The following is a 19764-nucleotide window of genomic DNA, read 5'->3' as shown; positions in this document are numbered from 1 at the left end:
TATCAGACGAAAAAGGAAGAAGGAACGAGGTATGGGCTAAAGACCTACCCAGTGGGTCCACCCACTCCCTCCGTGATAAGGTCTCTGGGATCCCAGTCTCAGGTCATGCAATATACCAAAGGCAGTAACTAATCTGCATTTGTATCTTTTAGTCTATAATAAACGTAGAAATTAGTTAACAAATACAAACTTAGAAGCTAAAACAATGAATGAAAAACACAAACTTTTATAATTATCCAAACAATCATTTACTGGCATAAACTAAGAAACTGGACAGAATCAGTAAACCAAATACACAACCCCAATTACATACAGTGAACACATTTTTCAAAAGAACACCAAAAAGACACAATGGGCAAAAGACCGCCTGTTCAATAGATGATTCTGAGTAGACTGAACATTCAGAAGCAAAACACTGAAATAGGACCGTTATGTCATGCCAACACAAAAATCAATGCAAAATATGTTAAAGGCCTAAAACTCAATTCTGACACCACAAAACTACTACAAAACATAAGGTGCGCATGTATTTTCGAAAAGTAATACATGCACGTAGGCTGCTAAAGGTATTTTTAAAAAATTAAAACAAAGGAAATACTCTAAGAAAACACTCACAATGTAACGGCTAGGCATTTTCACTAAAAAGCTGGGCACCCGCTTACACAGAACAGTGGAACAGATTAGAAGACCCAGATACAAACCTGAACACCTGAAATCATCTGATACTTGAAAATAAAACAACAAAAATAAGCAATGGAGAAAGGATTCCCTATCAGTAAGTGGTGTTGGGATCAGTGGCTACCTAGATGCAGAAGAAATAACACTGGGCCCGTGTCTCACCATGTACAGAAAGCAACTCAACTTGAATCAAAGATTGAAATGCAAAATCCTGGGCTGGGTGTGGTGGCTCATGCCTGGAATCCATGCACTCTGGGAGGCCAAAGCAGGTGGATGACTTGAGGTCAGAAAGTTCGAGACCACCCTGGCTGACATGGTGAAACCCTGTCTACTTAAAAAGCAAAACTAAGCCGGGTATGGTGGCACGTACCTGTACTCCCAGTTACTTGGGAGACTGATGCACAAGAATCACATGAACCCCGAAGGTGGAGGATGCAGTGAGCCAAGATCGCTCCATTGCATTCCAGCCTGTATGACACAGCGAGACTCGGTCTGTAAATAAACACAAAAATACATAAAAATCCAAGACTTGAAACTATAAAAAAATCCTGCACGAGAATCTAGCAAATACCCTTCTCGACAGATGTTTTGGCAAAGCATTTATATGTCAAGTCCCAAAAAGCAATGACAACAAAAACAATTCCTGATAAGTGGGACCTAATACACAAAAGAGCTGCTGCACAGAACAAGAAACAACCAACAGACTCAACACATTGCCTATAGAATGAGGGAACATATTCCTCAACTATGTATCTGAAAAACGTCTAATAACCAGGATTTATGTAAAGAGCTTAAATAAAATCAGAAAAAAAAAACCCAACTTGTAAATGGGCAAGGGACATGAACACACACTTAAAAGAAGGTGTACCAGTAACCAATGAGAATAAAAACATGCTCGATCTCACTGATTATCAGAGAAATGCAAATCAGAAACATACTGAGATACCATCTCACACTGGTCAGAATGGCAATTATGACACACAGTCCACAACAACAGAGGCTGGTGGGGCAGATGAGCAAAGAAATGCAGGTCCACTGTAGGGGGAAATGCAAACTAGTTCAGACACCCTGGAGAGCACAGTGTGGATATTTCTCAAAGAACGTAAAAGAGAACTACCACCCAACGCTGCAACCCCACTCCTGAGGATCTATCGAAAGGAAAATCCTTCCATCCAAAACACACATGCACTTGCATGTTCACGGCAGTACTACTCACAATGGTAAGGACATGGAATCAGCCGTGGTGCCTATCAGCAGTGGATCAGAGAAAGGAAATGGGTACATACACACCACAGAACACTACACAGCCATAAAAAACAAATCCATGCCCTTACCAGAAACCTGGACAGAGCCATAGGCCATTATGCCAAAAGGCAAGAACAGAAAACCACAATTTTCAAAACAGCTACAAAGGTCAGTTGTGAATATTCTCTCCACAGAGAAATCATAAGTCTGGAGCTCACAGAGATGCCAGACACCGCGACTTCATGATGATGCTATGTTTACACAGATCAAACTGTGCCTTGCACTCGCTGGTTATACACAGACTATACGACAATGAAACTGCTGTCCCATTTTGGTAACATTCATTCTCACCAGAGATGCTATCTGAGTGTGGTTCTGATTGACTTCTCGTGAGGATCAGTAATGTTGATTCAGAAACTTTTACCTGTGCATCCATCTCAGGTCTTCAGATCCGTTGCCCAGTCTTACATGTCAAATTGAAACAAGTTCACAGTAACTTGGCAAACATCACTAACCACAAGCAAAATGTAAAACAAAACCACACTTAGACACCATCTCATTCTAATTGGAATGAGTATTAAAATAAAGAGGAAAAAAAAAAAAAACCACTGAATGAAAGGGAAACGCTGGTGTGTTTCCAGAGAGAGACACAGAGAGACACTCTTTCACAGTTCGTGAGAAGGTAAACTAGCACACGCACTCCAGAAACCACTTGGAGGTTCCTCCAAACCTTAAAAGACTCCAACTACCATTTGAACCGGTAATTATACTACTAGGAATACACTCAATGTCATTGAAATCAGGACATCAAACATAGATCTACCCACCCATGTGGATTCCAGCACTGTTCCCAAGAGCCAGTGTAAGCATCAACCTACCTGCTTGTCCACAGACGAAGGGAGAAAGAAGCTGCTCCACATGTACACACCGGGATACTCTTCACACAGAAAACCACAATGAAATCCTATCGTGGGGAACCACAGGGTTGCACCTGGAGGACATGATGGTAAATTAAATGAACAAGAGGGGAAAGAATCAAACCTTGAGCCATCTCACACATGCAGAATCTGAGAAACTATCTCAAAGACCTGGCGAGCACAATATTGGTTTGCAGAGATTGGGGGAAAAGAGGAGTAATGGGCAGGGATTGTAAATGGGAAATGAGAGGAAGAAAATTCAGTTGTTCTCTTCCAGTGCAGGGTGACCAGGGTTAACAGTATCAGCACATCACTTTCAAAGCAGCTTGAAAGGAGAATACTGAAAGGGTCTCACCATAAAGGAATAAACAATGAGAAAAGGTATCAGAAACACTAAGCACCCTGATTTCATCATTTCACAATGTATGCATCAACCATAATGCCCCACTCTACCCTCTCATTGTATTGTTCCTTTACTATGCAACACATTTGTTACAAGAAATAGAAACAGGTGATGCTAATATTCATGTGGGACCATGAAGCACCCTGAGTTTCATCCTCTGCAATCCTGAGACATCCAGACTACATTGGACACATCACATTTCCTGATTTCAAATTTCATGGAAAAGCTAGGGACCGGCCTCCACACAGAGCAGTGGAACACAAGGCAGGACCAAGAAGTAAACCCACACACTGAAAACTATCTGATCTAACACAGAATCCACCAAAGTAAGAAAAGGAAAAAGGACACCCTATTCAATCAACGGTGCTGAAGTAAGTGGCTAGCCATGTGCAGAAGAGTAACACTAGACCCCTACCTCTCACCAGACACAAAGAGGAACTCAAGATGAATGAAAAATTTCAACGGAAAACCTCTCAGACTATTAAAATCTTATGAGAAAACTTGTGAAATATCCTTCTCCACATAGGCTTTGGCAAAACATTTAGATGGCTAAGTCCTGAAGAGTAACGGCAACAAAAACAGAAATTGACATGTCAGACCGAATACCTGAAAGAGCTGCTGCACAGCAAAAGAAACTACCAACAGAGTTAACAGTGCACACAAAGGGAGAACACGGTCCCAAACTGTGCATCTGCACAACATCTAATATGCAGAATCTACAAGGCCCTTCAACAAGTCAACTAGGGAATATCCCATTAATAAACAGACAAGAGATGCGAACACACACTTCTTAAAAGTCAATGTACAAGCAACCAACATGTAGGAAAACATGCTCAAACTCACTATCAGAGAGCTGCCAATCAAAAACATTACAAGACGTTGTAATCCCATGGAGGTCACAACGGTGAGGACCACGCAGACGAGGAACACATGCTGGCGAGGCAGCCGAGGAAACGAAACGCTGGTACGCTTTCGGGGAGGGGAGGGGATTAAAACTAGTACAGACACCATTGAAAGCAGATTGGGGATTTCTCAAAGAGCTGAAAACAGAACTGTCATCTCACCCAGAAAGCCCTCTCCTGTGCATCTACCCAAAGAAAAATCAATCCTCCTATCCAAAAGACACAGGCACTCGTTATGTTCATAGCAGTATTATTCACAATGTTAAAGACATGGAATCAACCTACCCATCAACAGTGCATGAGAGGCCGGCACAGTGGCTCACACCTGTAATTCTAACACTTTGGGAAGCCAAGGCAGGTGGATCACTTCAGTCCAGAATTTGAGACCAGCCTGAGCAAAATGGTGAGATCCCATCTCTACAATAATAAAAAAATTAGCCGGATGTGGTGGTGGGCACCTGTAGAACTATCAGGGAGGATCACCTGACAACAGAAGGTGGAAACTGCAGGCCAGTGTCAGAAGTGAACCAAGGCCCAAATAGAAAACCAAATGCCACATGTTCTCACTTATAAGCAGGAGCTAAACTTTGAATGGGCTCAAACATAAAGAAGAGAACGACAGACACCGGGAATGACCACAGACCAATAAAAAAAACAGGGGAGAGGGAGCGTGTGCTGAAGACCCACCCTGTGGGCCCTCTGCTCACTGCCTGGGTTACGGGATTGTTGGGACCCCAAGTCTCAGGGTCATGCAATCAACAGATGTAACTAACTTACATATATACCTTTTAAACTGTAATAATAAGAGTAGAAAGCATTAAAAGAAAAATCCAAGGTAAGAACCAAAGAAAATAATCAATCAAAAAACAATCTGTAGTTCTCCAAACAATTCGTGACTGTCACAAACACAGAACGAGGACCTAAGTGGCACAATGAGGCAGCCAAATACTTTTTCCAACATGATGTGTAGGGAATACATTTTTCAAAACCCCAAAAAGATACAATGGGAAAGGGAGAGTCTGGTTCAATTATCGATTTTGAAAAAACTGAATATCCACAGGAAAAACACTGAAATAGGACCCTTACAATGCACGATACACAAAATCAACACAAAATGAAGACCTAAACTCAATCTTGAAACTGTAAAGGTCCTATAAGAAAAGAGAGTGGGTGTATATTTTAGGAAACCCTTGATCTATGCAAACAGGCTGCAAAAGGTAAAAAAGCATCATAACACTAAAAAAAAGGTAGGGAAACTATACCCACAGACAGTGCAAGGCTTGGCTCTGTGCGTGTGTGCGCGCACGCATGTTTTTCTGTTATCATGGAAGCGCAGTGTTGAATACAAAAGTCACTGCTAACATATGCAACTATAACCATATGCGACTAGGGACACTTTACAAATTCTACAGGGAAAAGGAAACAATGAAACAAAAAAAAGGAATCCTAAAGACTGAGAGAAACAATAAAAAATCCTAACCCTGAAAGAGGTTGTTATCTAACACATACAATAAAGTGATATTACTAAGTGAAAAACAACAACAATAAAAACAACAAATATCCAAGTAAAAGGATCTAAATAGACCTGAGTGAAAAGATGGCAAGAAATGGACTCACAGGTGACAGTTCCTCAATATCACTAATCCTTACAAAAACATGAATCAAAACCATACTCGGTTACCATCTAATTCTACCTAGAATGAGTATTACAAAAGACAAAAATCAAAATTGTTGAAGGCAATGGTCAGCGTAGACTTGCAGGAAAAAAAAAAAAATCTTCCACACACTTCGTGGAATGAAAATTATGTACACACTACAAAAACTTTTGGAAATTCCTTAAAAAAGTAAAAGGTAGGCCGGGCACAGTGGCTCACACCTGTAATCTCAGCACTTTGGGAGGCCGAGACAGGTGGGATCACATGAGGTCAGGAGTTCAAGACCAGCCTCACCAACATGCTGAAATCCTGTCTCTACTACAAATACAAAAATTAGGCGTGGTGGCAGGTGCCTGGATTCCCAGCCACTCGGGAGGCTGAAGCGGCAGAATCGCTTGAACGCAGGAAGCGGAGCTTGCATTGAGCCGAAATCGCGCCACTGCACTCCAGCCTGGGCGACAAGAGCAAGACTCCGTCTTTTTTTTTTTAAAAGAAAAAACGAACAACAAAAGGTAAAAGTACAACTGCCACTCCAATAACAATCCCACCACTGGGTACACGTTTAGAGAAAATGAAATCCCTGTGTTATCTGCCTTTTCATGTGTCCTGAAGCACTAGTCACAATAGCCAAGATGTGGAATCAACCTACCTGTCTATCCACAGACGAAGGGATAAAAGAACCACAGTATATGTACACAAGGAAACACACTTCAGCTGTAACACTTCAGGAAATCATGTCGTCTGCAACCACTTGGAGAAACCCGGAAGACAATTAGGTGAAACGAGTCTGCCAGGGAGAGACCCACGCTGCATGACATCAGCTACATAGAATCCAGAAAACATTGTCTCTTAAAAGCAGAACTTCCGGTAGGGGTGACTGGAGGCTGGGGAGAGCAGAGAGCCTGGGTAGGGACTGGTAACGGGTACAGAGTGACGCTCAGATACAAGGAATCCATTCTGGTGTTCTATTGCACAGCAGGCTGACTAGGTGACTAGGCTCAACAGAATCTAGAAAAATTTTTCAAAATTAGCTGGAAAATACGGTTCTGAATATTCTCTCCACAGAGATAAAATAATGATGGAAGATCACAGACATGCCAGATACAATGATTTCATCATAATGCTACATATAGATATCTCAAAATGTCCCTTGCACCTTGGGTTGTGTGTGTAGGGGGGTATAATGTATACTCTATAGAAACAAACTGCCATCAAATGTTGGTAGTATTCATTCTAACCAGAGCGAGATGAAATCTGGTGTGATTTTCACTTACACTTTTGTGTGCGTCAGCAATGGTGAGAATCTTCTCAGAGGAGGAACTTGTCTCCACAGCTGGTGGGATATGGTAAACTAGTATGCACACTAAAGAAACCACTTGGATGTTCCTTGAAATCGTAAAACCACAACTACCGTTTTATCTAGTAATTCTATTACTAGGTATATACACAGAGCACATGATCAGGACATGGAAGAGATGATCTGTCATCTCAGGTGGAACTCAGCCCTATGCACAAAAGCCAAGATAAGAAATCAGCCTCCGTGTCCATCCACAGATGAACGGATGAAGAATCTCTAGTACACAGACACAGTGGAATACTTTTGGGCCATCAAAATTCCTGGAATCCTATCATTTCCAGCAACATGGCTGCACCTGGAGATATTCTGTTCAATCAAATCAGAAACGCAGACAAAGACCAAACCTGCATGTTCTCACTTGTGTGGGAGCTGAAAAATTTAACTCACTGAAGGTGAAAATACAGCAGTGGTCACCACAGACTAGGTGGAGGAGAGGACATCAAGGATTAGGTACACAAAGAGTTACAGGAGAGGAATATATTCTGGTATTCCAGTCCAAAGCAGGGCGACGATACTTAACAACATGGTCGTGCCGTTTTCAAAAGAGCTACCAAGGAGGATACTGAATGTTCACACATCGAAGATACTAAACCTATACGTGCTCAGAGGCATGGGAAACTCCCTGATTTTATCCATACTCAAGCTATACAAACAAGTATCACAATGTCCCAATGCACCCCTAATTCTGGACATAAAGTATGAAACAAACGTTTTATGGAATGCTAATGATACATGGCTAGAAATTCCCATGGAACCACCAAAGACCCAAAGAACCTGAATATGTAAAGCAATCCAAGGGAATACAAACTCAATAGGAAGCTGCACATTCCCCAATTTCAAACTACATGTAAATACTCCACTCATTCAACGACTACAGTAGCGGCATAAAAATGAATCCATGAACTTAGGGACATAAGAGAACCTAAACGCACACCTGTATGCAGTCAACACATTTTTTTCAAAGGAACGCCTAGAAGATATAATGAGGCTGGGTGCTGTGGCTCACACCTGTACTCCCAGAGCTTTTGGAGACCAAGTCAGGCAGATCACTTGAGGTCAGCCTGGCCAAAATGGTGAAATTCCATCTCTAGTTAAAATACAAAAAATAGTAGTCAGGTGTGGTGGTGCACACCAGCAATCCCAACCACTTGGGAAGATGAAGCACGAGAATCTCTTGAAGCAAGGATGCACATGTTGTGAAGAGCTGAGATCGCGCCACTGCACTCTAGTCTGGGTGACAGCATGAGTAGGACTGCATCTCAGAGGGAAAAGAGATGAGATGAGGAGTCAGCAGTCTGTTCAATTGAGCAGTCTGAAACGACTGGATAGCCACATACAAAACAATGAAATAAGACCTTGTTGTTATACAATACACAAACATAAACTCAAAATACATTAAACCCTAAACACAAGACCTAACAGCGTAAAACTGCTACAGGAAAACACAGAGTGAGCTTAAGTTTAGGAAAACCTGAATCTAAGCTCATAGGATGTAAAAGCAAATAGAAAAAAAGAAAAACAGAAAAAAAACCACTTCCAACAATAGAAGTCAAAAATTCTAGTTTTCGTTATTGACCTTATCTTACAAAAACAGTCACTGCTAGCCAGGCACGGTGGCTCACGCCTGTAAACCCAGGACTTTGGGAGGCCAAGGCGGGCAGATCACTTGAGGTCAGGATTTGGAGACCAGCCTAGCCAACATGGTAAACCCTGTGCCTACTAAAAATACAAAAATTAGCTGGGAGTAGTGGCACACACCCGCAGTCCCAGCTACTCCGGAGGCTGAGACAACAGAATCGGTCGAACATGGGACGTGGAGGTTGCAGTGAGCCAAGATCGTGACACCCTACTCCAGTCTGGGCAACAGAGCGAGACTCTGTCTCAAAAAATAAAAAGGAAAAACAAAAATAAAAATCACAACTAAAATAATCAAGAAATAAAAAAAAACAACCTGAAGAAGTTCTGCACAGTAAAGAAAACAATGCACCAACCAACACTCAGAAGGCATTCTTCAGACAGAAAGGATATTACGAGGAATCATGTATCTAAAAGCGGTTGTTATCTCACATTTGGGAGCAACGAACACCCCACTGAGGAGCAAAACACCCAAAACCAAGTAACCTAGCCAAAACTGGGCAACAAACCTGAACAAACAGACATTACTCAAAAGGCAATATGCAATTCACTAACAGGACAAAAAAAGGTGGTTCTCACCACTGCTAGTCATCTCTAAACTGTAAATGATAATCACACTCAGATACAAACTCACTCTAATTCTAACAAAAAATAAAAACCAGTTATTTCAAACGAATGCCCCAGGGAAACCTGCATACACAGATACTCTTCCACACTGTTGAGAGAAATCACCATTACCTTACGAAAACCACTTGGAGCTTCCCAAACAATCACAAAGCTAGCTACCACTTCCTCTAGCAATTCCAACAGTGGGTATCTACTTATGGACAGAGAAATAACTACATGGAAATCATAGCTGCCTTCCCAGGTGGAGTGAAGCACTACTCACAATAGCCAAGGGCAGATCACCTGAGGTCAGGGATTTGAGACCAGCGTGGCCAAAATGGTGAAACCCTGTCTCTACTAAAAACACAAAAATTATCCAGGTATGGGGGAACACACCTATACTCCCAGCTACTCGGGAGGCTGAGGAGGGAGAATCGCTTAAACACAGGAGACAAAGGTTGCAGTGAGCTGAGATGGCGCCACTGCACTCCAGCCTGGGCAACAAGAGAGAAACTCCGTCTCCAAAAAACAAAAACAAAAAACCAGGTAAAAGAATGGGTTTCTCAATATCACTGTTTGAGATCAACTCATCTCAAACATGTAACTGAAAACCACACTCAGGCACCATCTCAATCTAACTGATATGAATATTGCCAAAAAGCAAGACTGCGTTTGAAATAAGGCAAAGGCTTGTGATAAGACAAAGAAAGGGATAATCTTATACACTACTGGGTGGAACTTTAATTAGGATGCACTCTAGGAAAAACAGTAGAAGGTCCCTGAACAAATTAAACCTGTGCCTAACTTGTAATGTCATCATCCCACCCATGGCTCTCCATGGAAAGCAAATGAAATTTGTATGCTGGAGACAAAGCTTCCTTCTCCTCTTTCTTGACACGCTACTGACAATAGCCAAAGGATGGAATCAACCTACCTGTCCATCCACAGATGAAGGGATGAAGAATTTCCAGGACACAGGCACAATGGAATACTTTTCAGCCATCAAAATTCAGGGCATTTTTCATTTCCCACAACATGGCTGCAAGATACTATGTTCAATCAAATCGAAAAGCAGAGAAAAGAGAAAGATCAACCTGCATGTTCTCAATCATGTGGGAGTTGAAAAATTTAACTCACTGAAGGTGAAAATACAGTAGTGGTCACCACAGGCTGGCTGGAAGGGAGGACATGGGCAAGGATTGGCAATAGGGATGCAGAGAGTTAAAGGAGAGGAATACATTCTGGTATTCTACTCCACAGCAGGGCGACTGCGCCTAAAAATATGGTCGTATCTTTCTCAAAATAGCTACCAAGGAGGATACTGGTTTCCCCACCTCAAACATATAAGACCTATACCTGATCACAGGCACAAGAAACTCCTTGATTCTACCCTTATGTAAGGTATACAATTATCACAATGTCCCACTGCACCACTAATTCTGGACATATGGTATGAACCAAACTTGTTACAAAATGTTAACTACACACAGCTAAAAATTCACATGGAACCACCAAAGACCCTGAATATGCAAAGCAATCCTACCCAGGAAATACAAACCAGATTGGAGGCCTCACACTCATCTTCAAATTACAGGTAAAAGCTCTACTTACCCAAAGACTATGGCAGAGGCATAAAAAGAAACCATGCACCTGTGGACATTAACAGTACCTAAATGCACACCTGTATGCAGTCAACACATTTTTTCTCAAAAGAATGCCTACAAGATGCAACGAGGCTGGGTGCTGTGGCTCACAAATTAAAACCTAAACACATGACTCAAAAGCATAAAACGCCTACAGGAAAACAGAGTGAGCTTAAGTTTCGAAAAACCTGAATCTATGTTAAATAGTTCGAGAAACAACAAAAGGAAAACACTTCCAGTAATAGAAGTCAAAAATTCTGCTTTTTATTATTGACTGTATCTTACAAGAATAATCACTGTGTGGCTCACACCTGTAATCCCAGCACTTTGGGAGGCCAAGAGGTGGGTGGATCACGAGGTCAGGAGATCAAGAACACTCTGGTTAACACAGTGAAACCCTGTCTCTACTAAAAATACAAAACAAATTAGCCAGGTGTGGTGGCAAGCGCCTGTAGTCCCAGCTACATGAGTGGGTGAGGCAGGAGAAGGGCATGAACCCGGGGGGCAGAGCTTGCAGTGGGCCGAGATGGCAGCAACACTCCAGCCTGGACAACAGAGAGACTCCATCTCAAAAAAAAAGAAAAAAAAAGGATCATCACTGAAAACTAAAATAATAATCAACCAGTAAAAACAAAGAAAAAAAACTGAAAAAATACTACACAGTAAAGAAATCAATGCACCAACCAACACTCAGAAGGCATTCTTCAGATAGAAAGGGTATTATAAGGAATCATGTATCTGAAACTAAGACATCACTGAGGAGAAAACACACAAAACCAAGTAACCCAGCCAAAACTGGGACACAAACCTGAACAGACATTACTAAAAAGACAATGTGCAATGCACTAACATGTAAAAAGGGTGGTTCTCGACATTACCAGTCATCTCTAAACCGTAAATGAAAAGCACGCTCAGATAGAGACTCATCCTAATTTGAACAATTAAAAGAAACCAATTATTTCAAACAAATTCCCTGGAGGAAGCTGCAAACACACTCTCATACACGGTTGGGAGAAATATACAGGCACTATGAAAACCTCTTGGAGCTTAAGCATTCTTCATATAGGGAGGGCATGATGAGGAATCATTTATCTCAAACAGGTTGTTACATGGTATGCGCGAGAAACTAATGCTACTAAGAAGCGAAACATGCAAAACCAAGTCACCCAGCCAAAGTTGGGCAATGAACCTGAAGAGACATTTCTCAAAAGTCCCAGCTAATCAGGAAGCTGACGTGGGAGAATCACCTCAGCCCCAGGAGGTCAAGGACACAATGAGCCGAGATCACACCACTGCACTCCAGCTTTAACAACCAGACCCAGACACGATCTCAAAAAATAAAAATAAAAATAAAAAAAAGAGGAAAAAAGAAAAGAGAAGAAATAAACTACACAGAGAAAGACAAACATCGCATTGTCTCACTCTGGAGGAATCTAAAAAACATATTGCATAGAACTAGTTAAGCATACCTGTTCTTAACATGGGTTGGGGTTCAAAGGTGGGGCACAGTCAGGGATTGGAAACAGGAATAAAGTTACATATTCCATGAGAGAAATGAAACCTGTAGTTCTATTCCACAGCAGCGGGTGAGTAGGTCTAACGTTATCAGAGTGTACTTTTCAAGAAAACCAGAAAAGAGAATTCTCAATGTCTTCATCTCAAAGGAATAGTAACTCTATGAGGCAACAGATATGCTAAATACCCTGATTTCATCACTAAACAATGCACCCGTGGACCAAAGTGTCTCATTCTACCCTCTGGTAGTACACCTTTACCATAGGGTAAATTTTTGTAAAGAAATTTAAGGAAACAGACTAAGCACGGTGGCTCACGCCTGCAATCCCAGCACTTTCAGAGGCTGAGGCAGGTGCATCACTTGAGGCCAGGAGTTCGAGACCAGCCTGGCCAATATGGTGAAACCCCGTCTCTACCCAAAATACAAAAATTCGCTGGGCACAGTGGTGCTCACCTGTAATCCCAGGTACTCAGGAAGCTGAGGCAGGATTATCACTTGAACCCAGGAGGCGGAGGTTGCAGTGAACCAAGACTGCGCCACTGCACTCCAGCTCCAGTCCAGGCAATAGAGTGAGACGTTGTCTCAGAAAAAAAAAAGAAAAAAGAAAAAGACCACATTCAAGGGATCAACCGACATGAAAAAATGCATGACCTCACTAATCATCAGTGAAATGCAACTCACAAACACAATGAGGTAACATCCCACGTTGGTCAGAATGGCCATTTTTCCAAAGTCAAAACAACATGCTGGCGAGGCGGCCAAGAAAAGGGAACGCTGCTACACTCTTGGGGAATGTGAAAACAGGTTTCCACTGTGGAAACCAGTTTGGAGATTCTCAAGGAACTTAAAACAGAACTATCCTCAGACCCAGCAATTCCACTACTTGGTATCTACCCAAAAGACAGTAAATCCTTCTATCAAAAAGACACATGCTCTCGTGCATTCATGGCCGTGCCATTCACAAGAACAAAGATGTGGAAGCATCCTAGGTGACCAGCAACAGAGGATTCAACTTTTTTTTTTTTTAAATGTGGTGCATAGACACCACAAAATACTACGCAGCCATAAGAAGAACACACAATCATGTCCTAAGCAGCATGGATAGACCTGGGGATTATTATGTTTAGCAAATCAAGGCAAGAACGGAAAACCAAACACTGCATGTTGTGGGAGCTAAACAGTGAATACATTCGAACATAAAGATGGAAACAACAGACACTGGGGACACAGAAACACAACCAAAAGGGGTGGACGTGGTGGCTCACGCCTGTAATACCAGCACTTCGGGAGGCCGAGGCAGGCGGATCACAAGGTCAGGAGATCCAGACCATCCTGGCTAACACGGTAAGACCCCGTCTCTACTAAAAATACAAAAAATTAGTCGGCCGTCGTGGCAGGCATCTGTAGTCCTAGCTACTCGGGAGGCTGAGGCAGGAGAATGATGTGAACCCAGGAGGTGGAGCTGGCAGTCAGCCGAGATTGCGCCACTGCTCTCCAGCTTGGGCGACAGAGCGAGACTCCATCTCAAAAAAAAAAAAAAAAGACAATCGAATGGACAAAATAAGGGAGCCAAGTAATCAATCCAAAATTATATTTAGGTCACACATTTTTCAAAAGCACACCAAAGGCACAACAGTTGAGAAAACTGGGTAGTCACATGCACGAGATTGAAATAGCCCTATGTTGTCCAATACACAAAAACCTATGAAAAATAAATCAAACAGTTAAATTCAATCTGGAAAGCAACACACTCCAAGGGGAAATCATGGGATAAGCGTATATTTAGGGGAAGCTTCACCCTGTGCACACAGGTTGCCAAAAAAAAAAAAAGAAAGGAAAAGGAAAAATTAGGGGAAAAATACGCACAGACAATAAAATGGCTTAACGATCTCTTTTGGATGGGACACTGAAATTACTGCCAACAAATACAAATATAAACATGAGAGACTAAGGACAACATTAGCGCCTCTGTGTAGGACAGAACAAATGAATCCAAAGAAAAGGCATCCTAGACCAGGCATGGGGGCTCACGAGGTCAGGAGTTTGAGACCAGCCTGGCCAACATGGTGAAACCCTGGCTCTAGTAAAAATACAAAAATTATCCAGGTATGGTTGTGCACACCTATAATCCCAGCTACTCAGGAGGCTGAGACGGGAGAATTGCTTGAACTCAGGAGGCAGAGGTTGCAGTGAGCCAAGATTGCCCCACTGCAACTCCAGCCTGGGAAACAGAGCAAGACTCCATCGGAGTCTGGTGCAGGGGAAGGGGGAGGAGAAAAAAAACAAGAAAGAACAGCATCCTAAACGTGAGAAGACAGTTTGAGGAAACATACAGCTGATAAGGCATTGTTTTCCAAAAGGCACAAGCTACTAACCTTAGTAACTAGCAAAAAAAAAAAAAAAAAAAAAAAAAATTAACCAAAAGTGAAACAAGGAACCGATCCAAAACTGGGCAAAGAGCCTGAATAAACTTTTTGCCAAAAAAGACATAAGACTGACTCTATCTTTCTGAAAACGTGGTTAACACTCCTAATCTTGCATGAAAAGGAAATCAAAACCATATGCAGAAAGCATCTCACTATTTCACATGAATATGACAAAAATACAAACACAAATGCTGGTGTCAATTTCCAGGAAAAAAGAAGTGTTTACGGGAGGGTCAATTACTATATACACTCTGGAAAGCAGTTGCAGATTCTTCAAAAAACTGAAAGTACAATACCATATGATCTATTCATCCCACTACTAGGTATACAGTCAAAGCAAACCAGGATTTTGAACAGACATCTGCCTTTCCATGTCTATTACATCACTATTGACAATAGCTAGGATGATGGAATCTGCCTACCTGTTCACCTACAGATGAAGGGATAAAGAAAATATAGTACATACATACAATGACATATTCTCCAGCCATAAAAAATAATGCAATTTTCATTTAGGGCAACACTAATGAACCTAGAAAACATTCTGTTAAATAAGCCAAGCACAGAAAGACAAACACTGCATGACCTCACTCACACTGAATCCAAAAACTTAACCTTCAGGAAGCAGAAAGAACAGGAGTGGTCTCCTGAGGCTGGGGAAGGAGGGGAAATAGGAGGGACTGGTTATGGAAACAAAGTTACATTTAGTTAGGAGGAACACATTCTAGAGTCCTGTTCCACAGCTTCGTGACTCTAGTTACAATATTGTTTGTATTTTTCAAAAAAAGCTAGAAGGGAACAATTTTGAGTGTTCTCACCACAAAGAAATACCTGTATGAGGAAATAGTTATGCTAAGTACCCTGATTTATCACCCAAAATATACATGTATCAAAATGGCCCAGATGAGGCTGGGCAAGGTGGTTCATGTGTGTAATCCCAGCACCTTGGAAGGCTGAGGTGGGCGGATCATCTGGGGCCAGAAGTTCGAGACCAGCCTGGCCAACGTAGCAAAACCCGATCTCTACTAAAAAACACAAAAATTAGCTGGGCATGGCAGTACACACTTGTAATTCTAGGTACCTGGTTGGCCAAGGCACAAAAATCACTTGAACTTGGGAGACAAAGGTTGCAGAAAGCCAAGATCATGCCACTGCACTCCAGCCTGGGCAACAGAGCTGAACTCTGTCTCAAAACAAACAGAAACAAAACCAAAAAAGTACCAGATAAGAAAAAAAGTCCCAGTATACCCTCTGCTTATGTGCCTTATTATAGACAAAACATTTAACAAGTATAGGCCAGGCGCAGTGGCTCACGCCTGTAATCGTACAACTTTGGGAGGCTGAGACGGGCAAATCACGAGGTCAGGAGATCGAGACCATCCTGGCAAACACGGTGAAACCCTGTCTCTACTAAAAATACAAAAATTAGTTGGGCATGATGGCCCATGCCTGTAGTCCGAGCTACTTCGGAGGCTGAGACAGAAGAATCACTTGAACCTGGGAGGCAGAGGTTGCAGTGGCCAAGATCACACCACTGCACTCTAGCCTGGGCGACAGAGCGAGACTCCGTCTCAAAAAAAAAAAAAAAAAGGGGGGGGGGCGGGGGCGGTGGCTCACGCCTGTAATCCCAGCACTTTGGGAGGCCCAAGTGGGCAGATCTCTAGGTCAGGAGATTCAGACCATCCTAGCCAACATGACACCCTGTCTCTACTAAAATACAAAAAAAAAAATTAGCCAGGCGTGGGGGCGCGTACCTCAGTCCCAGCTAGTCGCAGCTACTCAGGAGGCTGAGGCAGAGGAATTGCTTGAACCCGGGAGGTGGAGGTTGCACTTCAGCCTAGTGACAGAGCAAGACTCCATCTAAAAAAAAAAAAAAAAGTGTAAATACACAATGTTAATATTAACATGGAACCACAAACAGCCCTGAACATCTAAGGTATCCTGAAAAATGCAAACTAAGTTGGAAGACTCACAATTCATGATATCAAATTGTCTTTCAAAGCTGAAGGTGGCCAATATTTCAAGTAATTTGCTACTGTGCTCCGGCTTGGGTGAGGGTGACTTGTCTCAAAAAAGAAAAAGATGAGCCGGGCGCAGTGGCTCACGCCTGTAATCCCAGCACTTCGGGAGGTCGACGCTGGCGGATCACGAGGTCAGGAGATTGAGACTATCCTGGCTAACACGGTGAAACCCCGTCCCTACTAAAAACACAAAAAATTAGCCGGGTGTGTGCTGGCGGGTGCCTGTAGTCCCAGTTACTCCGGAGGCTGAGGCAGAAGAATGGCGTGAACCCATGAGGTTGAGTTTACAGTGAGCCGAGATCACGCCACCGCATGCCAGTCTGGGGAACAGAGTGAGACTGTCTCAAAAAAAAAAAAAAAAAAAAAAGAAAACGATTGGGACAAAATAGGAGGGAATCACAGAAGTGATAACTGGTTGTTATAGAACACGTACACAGAAAAAAAAAATACTACGTAGCATGAAAAATGCGTATCCAAACTAAAATTCGACAAAAATCTCAACAGACATCGCTGTATAAACGACATAAAATGCACAAACACGTAAGAAAAAAGGTCCTCAACGTTATTATTCATCAGAAAAGAATGTACTCCAAAACCACATTCAGATACCATCCCACACCTACTGGAATACACATTACTGAAAATATCTTAAAAATTAAAAAGAATGCTGGTGTGAATTTGGATAAAGGCGAAATCTTATACACTATTGCTGTAAAGATAATTTAGGATACACAGTATGGAAAAAAGTTGTAGGCCGCATGCGGCAGCTGACGCTTGTAATCTCAGCACTTTGGGAGGCCATGGCAGGCGGGTCACCAGGTCAGGAAATCAAGACCATCCTGGTTAACACGGTGAAACCCTGTCTCTGCTAAAAATACAAAAAATCAGCTGAGCGTGGTGGCACGCGCCTGTAGTCCTAGCTACTCAGGAGGCTGAGGCAGGAAAATCACTTAAACCCGGGAGGCGGACATTGCAGTGAGCCAAGATCGTGCCACTACACTCTAGCCTGGGCGACAGAGTGAGAGTCCATCACCACCAAAAAAAAAAAAAAAAAAAAAAAAAAAAGTGGTAGATTCCTCAAAAAAACTGAAAATGCAACTACCGTATGATCCAGCAATCCCACTACTGGGTACACTTCCAAAGTAAATGAAAACCGTATCAGAGATCACAAAACTTCAATGGGGATAGGAGATTTTTTTCATTAAATGGTTTTGAGAAAACCAATGTTTATATGAAAAATAATGAAATAGGACCTTTCTGGTATAGAATACACAAAATTCAACTCAAAATGGATTGAAGACCTAAACACAAGACCTGAAATTATACATCATCATCATCATCGGTAAGAAAAAATGGGGTGGGGGAGCTGGTGGAGCACTTACTTTTGGGGCAACTTGCATCTAGGCTCACAGGTTGGAAAAGGGAAAAGAAAAAACGGAAAAAAAAAAGACAGCAGAGGGTAAAACCTCATCGAGAATGGAATGGCTTGTGAATATATTTATCGTTTAAATTGGGAATGCGAATCATAGGTAACAAAAGCAAAAACCACCATGTGGGGCTACACCCAACTGGAAAGCTTCTGTACAGAAAGATAACAGTGAACCAAATGAAAACCAATCCTACGAATGGGGAAAAAGTTTCGGGGAAGCATGTATCTCCTAAGGGGATGTTATAAAAAATATGCAATACCTTCACAATGCTCAACAGCAATAACAACAACAAGATCATCAACCCCAAACTGGGCAGGGCCCAGCACAGACATTTCTGCACAGGGGACATAATAACACTGAGCAGCATGGACAGAACCAGGTCCTCAGCATCGCCATCACCAGGGACAACTCCCTGTCAGGCTCGCACCTGGGTGTCCCTCCCTCCCGGTCAGGTGGTCGTGCCCAGAGGGACAGAAGGGGACACAGGCTTCCCTGAAGGCCAGGGGTGGGGGATGAAAGTCCCAGACACGATGGCGGGAAGGCAAATTTGAAAATTCATCAAATCCTGGAGGCCGCTGGGATCTTTTCTCCTCTGTCTGAAGCCTGGACAGGAGGCACCAAACACCCAGGCCTGGTCCCAACTCCCACCTGGGCCGGGCTTCCCCTTCCTCCTGGGGCTTTCCTCTCTCCCCATCTATACGGGACAGGTTCCCTCAGAAAAAGTCCTCAAACCCTAAAAATACCACAGTCTGCTACACTTGCCACCCTCAAAAGCCCTCAGGGAACAAAACCCATGGTAAGACAAATACCAGAATACCAGAAGAGAAAGACAAGAACTATTGAGAAGATGAGAATAGAGGGAACGTTTCAGAAAACAAGCTTTTGTACTCACCATGTAGAAAAAATGCCCGGGAGAAGCTGAGTAGCACGCAGCCCCCGCCTAAGCAGTCAGGGCCACAGACAGGAGCTGTTTCCCCAGGACGAGTCTCCAAGTCATCCCCACGCCGCTGTGGTGCCTCCTCAAGCAGGTCCTGAAGGAACCAGAGAGGCTCTCCTTCTACTCAATATGGACGCCAGGCCACGCACAACACGCAGCGTCTGTGGTGAGAACACGCATGCGCACCACGTGGGGCAGAAAAGGCTGCTTCAGCGCCCCCTGCCAGTCACAGTACACAGTGCAGGATGATCAGCCTCATGGTTTGCATCACCCCAGGCCAGTCTAGGTAGTGTAGAAGGGTGGGTTGTGGGACACCAGGAAGCAGGAACTCCCCAACCCATTCTTGTGGACCTCCCGCTGTGAAGTCCCCCCCCCCTTTTTTTTTTTTGGACA

The 19764-nt window shown here is 42.8% G+C and overlaps 1 long non-coding RNA gene across 1 annotated transcript; it reads right to left on the bottom strand.

Moving 5' to 3' along the window:
* Positions 1–269: 269 nt before the first annotated feature.
* Positions 270–19534, bottom strand: LOC107131022 (uncharacterized). The gene is made up of 4 exons (XR_010578428.1): positions 19327–19534; positions 16738–16843; positions 2802–2914; positions 270–1170 (listed from the first exon to the last, which is right to left on the bottom strand). It is a non-coding gene; the product is annotated as an uncharacterized lncRNA (long non-coding RNA).
* Between the last annotated feature and the right edge of the window lie 230 nt (positions 19535–19764).

This window comes from Macaca fascicularis, chromosome 10 (genome assembly GCF_037993035.2).
Source record: "Macaca fascicularis isolate 582-1 chromosome 10, T2T-MFA8v1.1".
NCBI lineage: Eukaryota > Metazoa > Chordata > Mammalia > Primates > Cercopithecidae > Macaca > Macaca fascicularis.
The sequence above is the reverse complement of the archived record's forward strand: the minus strand, read 5'-3'. Positions and strand labels throughout refer to the sequence as shown.